Source organism: Humulus lupulus, chromosome 1, assembly GCF_963169125.1.
Source record: "Humulus lupulus chromosome 1, drHumLupu1.1, whole genome shotgun sequence".
NCBI classification, from domain to species: Eukaryota; Viridiplantae; Streptophyta; class Magnoliopsida; order Rosales; family Cannabaceae; genus Humulus; species Humulus lupulus.
The window spans coordinates 218593860-218600700 of NC_084793.1; positions in this window are offsets into that span (position 1 = coordinate 218593860).

The window sequence follows — 6841 nt, forward strand, 5'->3', positions numbered from 1 at the left end:
TAGAACCACCTAGACTAGTGTGGGCAATTCTCAACACATGAGATAGATATAGAGAGAAGAAGAGAAAATAACAAAGTGGCTTAGAAAATGACTTGTGTTTTGAGAGAATATAAAACTATCAGAAAATCTAACTTGTGACTTATCTGTCGTCTCTCTAAGCACTCCTTTTATAGACTCAATTAGGCCATTTAATATAATTAAAAAATCAATAAAATAACAACCATTTTGAAGCCCTAGGTCGAAATTATCATGGGCTTTAGGCCCGTGAAATTTCCCATTTGATTACAATCCCGTTGGACTTAAAATCAAGGCCTGTATTATTTCCTATTGATTTAATTAATTAAATAATTATTTAAATCCTTTATCAAATTAATTATTTATAATTTGAACCTTGATTTAAATTTATTTATTAATTTAGATACCAATTTATCTTAATTAATAAATCTACCATAATTTCTATTTTCTTCTCAAAATTACACAACTATGTGAAACTATCCAAAATTGACCTGGTCAACTTTGATAATTCTAATTGATGATTAAATCAATTAATTGAGACTATCTAGATGATTTTATCCAAGGTACAATGGGGACCATGGACCTATGAAATCAAGCTCCAGTAAGTTATCATAAATCTAACAAATAAATTTACTAACTTATTAATTCCTCGTGACTCCACTATAGACTTGGAATTGCACTCTTGAATTCATAGAACACTCTATAACAAATATAGATACGCTATTAATTATCCATTGTTACAACCATAATTGTCACTCAATCCTCTATAGACGGTCTACAATGAGATAGGACTAAAATACTGTTTTACCCCTCATTGTATTTTATCCTTAAAACACTTAGTTCCTTGTAAATGATATTTCAGTAAACTAATTTAATTACTGAAATGAGATCTCTATCATTTAACACCTTGAACCAAACTAAAAGGAAACCATCGTTTCACTTCTTCATCAGAAGCTATAGATGTTCATATCTATGATTAACACTCTCACTCAATTATACTACCGAGTTCCCAAGATGTAAGTATGGGCTAGTCCGTAGGGTAAGCTGGTAACGAACAAGTCAAAGAACTCAAATAATACAATCAGTTAGAATACTAACCACTCAGAATTGAGATTGAATTGACCTATGGTCAACTATATGATATGACTACAATAGATAATAACGGTATGTTTACTTATCTTATCAACTGTCAATATCGGTCCTGTCCGATGTAACAAATACATCCGATCTTATCTACTTTGCTAATGTTCTGGAAAGAACATAACATTGTAATGTGTAAGTAGATCATATCGTAGATTGGCAAGTCAGTGTAAATCCGGTGCACTGACTAATCTTAGGACTAACTTATTTTGAACATATAATCATATTTATATTCCACTGTGATTACGTCACTATAAATAAGACTAGCTATATGCTCGAGATTTAATAGAAGTTTATATTAAACAAATAATCATGAAAATAAAACATGTGAGCAAAGTGATTGACCAAGTCAAAAAATGATTTCTATTATTTTATTGATAATAAAATGAGATTACAAAGAATTTGGGTTTTAATTAGGGCATAAAACCCCAACACACCTTGCCTCCAGATTTCTTGGCACATTTGCGGCAGAATCTTTAATAGTTAGCGATGAATATAGTCTTTTGACTTGGGATCTCTGCATATGGTCCTCAATTACATTATCCCACACCAAACAATCATATACATACAAAAGAAATAAGGAAACAACTAAATCAGATAAAAGTAACCAACCTTCGAGAAATCTGGCTTTTGAAAAAAGGTGAGCTTTTACGCCATGGCCAGCGAAGTTCAAAATAATGAAGTGACCTGAAATAAAAAATGTTAGCACCGAAAATGTGAATAATAACTAAAAACAAGCATTGCCACAAAAAAAATCTCACAAAAAATGCTCATTAAAATCATCATAATTGTGCCAGGCAGAGTGTGGTGCTTTTCCGTTTTTATTACTTCTTGTTTCTTGTGCACTTTTGAATATGAGAACTTTACCAAAAACATTATAAACATTTTATAAAACAAAGAATCATCCTAAAACAAAATAAATAAAAAAATAATAAAGAGGAAAAAGAAAATGTTTACATCACTTTCTAGTAATAAACCCAAAATCCTAATCTTAGTTAGGACTACCAACACCCAAGTTAGATAAACACAATTCTAACTCTTAAGTAAGAGTTATAAAATATAAATTAGAATTTAAAGCAAGAAAATCCTTGTCGGATATTAAAAATTACTTCTTTTAATTTAAATTTGACAATAATATATTTACTTAAACATACCGTTTCCAAAATATCATAGAGAGGAAATATAACTTGATCAAGGAATGAAACACTATCCCAAGACTTGCAACTATTGGCTGGCTGTGGAACATGCTGCCTTAAAATTTCATCTAGTTCTCTTGCCATCTGCACATGAATTCAGAAGAAGAAAAAAACACTTTATTAACGAGAAAACAGAACCTACAAAATAATTTTGAAAACAAATATCAACATTTTCAGTATAGCAAAATAACATAACCACATGTCTCATATTATAGGCATGTGGCATAACAAAGATGGTTTGGTTTATTCAAATGATTTGGTATGGATGGATACTCTATGGTAACTGCAATTCTGGATGTAGGTATGGGAATTTCGAACGCCAGTAGAATGCTCATTATTATACCAGCCTTAAAATCTTTTTCAAAATTAACCCCTCTGGTTAAATATAAGAATTTCCATTATCGTGTCCTGAAATTCAACCCATTAGGACATCAAAACCCCCCAAATGAGTCCAAAAAAGACTCACATCTCACTCAATCACAGCTCACACACTCCACATTCAACAATCCTAGCTCACAACAATCAATTTATCATCCAAAAGAAAAAACGATGCCAAGAAAAGTTACTCACCCTTACACTACAAAAGAAGATCAATTAGGGGAACCACGATGTCATCCTCTTCACCTTCCTTAAGCTAAACCCAGAAAAAAGAAAAACAAATCCAAACGTACCATTTTGTTCCTGCCTCTGTTCTCCCAAGTCACACGAGCCCACAGCCCCACCTTTGCTCTCCCACAACCGCGACTCCATCGTCGGCACGACCCTCGCTAGTGCGTCCCCACTGTCGCAACCATTTGCCTGCAATCCTCCACTATCGAAACTCACCTATACCACAATTATAAAGTACCTAAGCCAACTTATTGAAAAGTAATTCAAGGAACAAATCTCAAATTCAAATTCAATCTTTAACTAACCTCTTGCTTCACATTCTACCAGGTGAAAACATAGACAGAGAAATCCATTTGCGTATATATGAGTTATAAGAAGGCACATTGACAATACTTGACATCCAGAAAAAAACCATGATAGAAGACATTACTAGTAAACAAAGTAAGAACCTTTAAACAAAGAAAATGAAAGAGGAATTACAAGTAGAGAATCAAAGAGAAAAATAAAAGAGAATCAAAGATGTCCACTAGATAATTAAATTACCTTATCCATTGACCATTCATACTCCAAGTCTAAGGAAAATACACTTTCTGTTTTTCTTTCCTACTTAAATGGAAAAATGTTTTTGTTGATGGATCCTTATTCCTAATCTTTCAATATAAAATGAATAATTATATTAAAATTATATGTGGGTAGAGGTGCTGATATAAAAAGACAATTGAGATCAAATGAACTGACATATGTGAAGATTCACTTCACTTATATTAACTGGCTTTCAATAATTTATTCCCACAAGACATAATATCTCATAAATACCAAACAAAAACAACAGAAAATCTTTCTCATAATGTAAAAGGTCATCCAAAACATTCAAAAACAATATTGTGTGGTCCATATGGTTTGGTGTCACACAACTAGTAATGAAGTCTGACACTCTAATTCATCCAAATTCCCTACATCGTGAACTCTTCTCATGTTGGCACATTCAGAAACAATTGTTGTAAACTGAAATATAAGCTAATAATTGCTCTAAAGTGAAGAATTTAGAAAAGAATGTGGAATTAACCGAGAAATAACAAACAAGGATCAAATAAATAGATGTCTATAGAATTTTTTTTTTCATTCAAACATTCAATCAAACATCATAACTACATTAATTATATAGTTAAAATGTATATTTTATAAATATTTCCATTATCACAAATGAATCACAAATAATGGAACACCACTATCAAATACACACATTTTCAACAAAATCAGTAATACTTAATCAAATTTATTGAAATATAGGTTATTTTGCAGAAAAAAAAAACTCATCACAGAAAAAAAAGAGAAAAATACCAAAAAATTTGTTCCTATCACTGTGAGGGAGATGGAGAGGCTGAAATGCTCGGCTTGCATGGCTCTAGGCTGGAGAAGGTGGCTGGGCGACGAAGAATGCCTGGACTGAAGGCTGGATGGAGTTAGCTGGTCTCAAGCTGGGAAGAAGAAGGATTGGCCGCACACAGGGAAGAGGAGAAGAAGAGATGGCCTCCGGTGTCGTCGTTCACCTCGGTGTCGTGTGAGGGCTTGGGCCCGCGTGGGACAAAGCTTCGACGGCCTCTGAAGATCCCTAGCCAGTGCATGTAGGGGAAGGTAGCGGTCGGGTTCCATAAAGACACAGGCGAGAAAGAAAGAGTGAATGAGAGAGGTCTGGTGGGAGAAAGAGATCCGAGAGAGAGGGGAGAGAACGATGAGGAAAAGAGAAAGAGAAATCTAAATTAAGTGAGACATAGAAAATTAAAAAAGAATACAAGAAAAAGAAGAAAAAAGAAGGAAATAATGAGAGAGAAGGAGAGAGGAAAGGATAACACATTTTTTAGTCTGGCGCCATTTGTTTCGCCAATTTTCACTTTACCGCTTTTTTATATTATCAACTATAATACTTTTAAAATAAAAATATATTAATGTGTTGTAGAAAGTATTATTTGGTGTAGTGTCTTCTTTCTCTCTCCTTCCCTCTCTCTCGCAGGCCACCGAAGCTTCGACCTTCGTGAGCTCGAGTCCTCACGCGCCACTTAAGACGGACAACAGAGCCTTTGGTTTTGGGTTTTCCCAAAGTTTCTGACAAGATTCCTACCACCTTGGGTCGTTGTGAGTTGAGCCACCACCACCATCGTACTCAACACTTTCATGCGAACAAAACCCAACAACCAACAAGGATCAGGTTAGAAGTCGTCGGATTTCATTTTTGGTGTTTGTCGGAATCTATGGAGTCCGAAACTTTTTACCTCAAATCCGGCCACCACATTCTGTTCAACGAAGAACCACCACAACCACGACGTTCCACTAGCCTTAGGCTTCGAAAGCCAATCACTGTTTTCTCGAACCACCGTCGTAGGGTGGTGGCACCGCCGCTGTCGTCGGAGCTCTAGCAGGAGCTTTGGCTACCAATTCATTTTTTTTTAAATTAAAAATAAAACTTTTTAGGACTGGCAATGTGATTCCTAAATAACCTCACTTTTTAAGGACTCAAATAGAGGACTCGTGGAGCGCGAGTCCTAAAAAACCTTTTTTGTAGTATTGGGGGGTCGCAGTCCTGACTAACCGACTGACATGTAGGTGATGACCCTCGTGATGACTAGTGGGTTGAGCACTATGGTGGTTTCTCTCTAAAGGCATAGAACTCGGAGTGGAGGTTCTGACAGAACGACTAGGTTTAGACCGGTTATTCTTGTGTGACTTATGAGACCCACCTTGCGTCTTTTCGACATTAATGTCGGTTGCAAGAGGTGGTAACCGAGCTAAGTTTCCTCAATTTTCCTATTTTCCCTAGCAAGATGACTTCTTAATTTGGAATTTTCCATCTCAACGACAGTCAAATACCCCGGATTAGGATTTGGTGGGAGTGATGCTGAACTCCCGGCGTCGTCCTGACCCACCGGTTGCTTTCTAAGACGCTGTTGAATGTCTGGGCCCCTTTCAGCAGGACCAGTGTTATGATGGGCCTCCTGCCCACCACGCTGCTCCATGTCATTGTCATGCATCAATCGAGTGAGCACCATGATGAATGTCGACTGAAACTTGCGAAGCACTAATTTCCTCTCAGTGAAAGCACCAAACTGTTGACGCGGTTTTTTTGCCAACAGTAGATTAAGAAATCAAATAGGTAGATTAGTGCTAAATTATAAACAGTAATGAAATAGTTCAAAACTCTCTTGAAAACACACAAATTTTTACGTGGTTCAATGGTTAAAACATACCTAGTCCACGAGACAATGTTATTGCTTTTCTCTCTCAATTTTTGCAGACTTTTAGTAATGCCAAAATGGTCATCCCTTTCCCTGTCCATTATTCTTGACATTTATAGAGGAATTTCCTGGACAGGTTTGGGTAACCGCGTGAATTAATAAGGTATATATTTAATACAAATTATTCTCATTTACATTGAGATAAGATTTGATAACAAATTGGAATATACTCCTGCTATCTCAGATAATAAATGATAAATATGCGATACAGCCTGGGCATTAATGAGCGTATAAGGAGCCTCAAAATCTCTTAGGATCCTTTAGTATGCATTTGGTCGAGGTTGCCACGGGCTGAATATCTCACCCGAGCTTGTGTTGAAAGACTATATGAACCCTAGCTCGTAGTAAGCTCAGAACGCCCAAAGTCTGATCCAGCCATTATAAGTCTCGAACTCAATTCTTATCTTGAGAGGCAGTTTGACAATAATCTGTATATCGTGTATGAACTGGAATGAGTCTCGAGTTGCTCACATCATTGTTAACTAGATGTTCTACTTGGCTATTTTTCCAAATATTTATTTACGAGTTGTACCTGAGCTAATTAATTGAACTCGTGTTAATTTTAGAGTACAACATCTAAATTCTATTTAA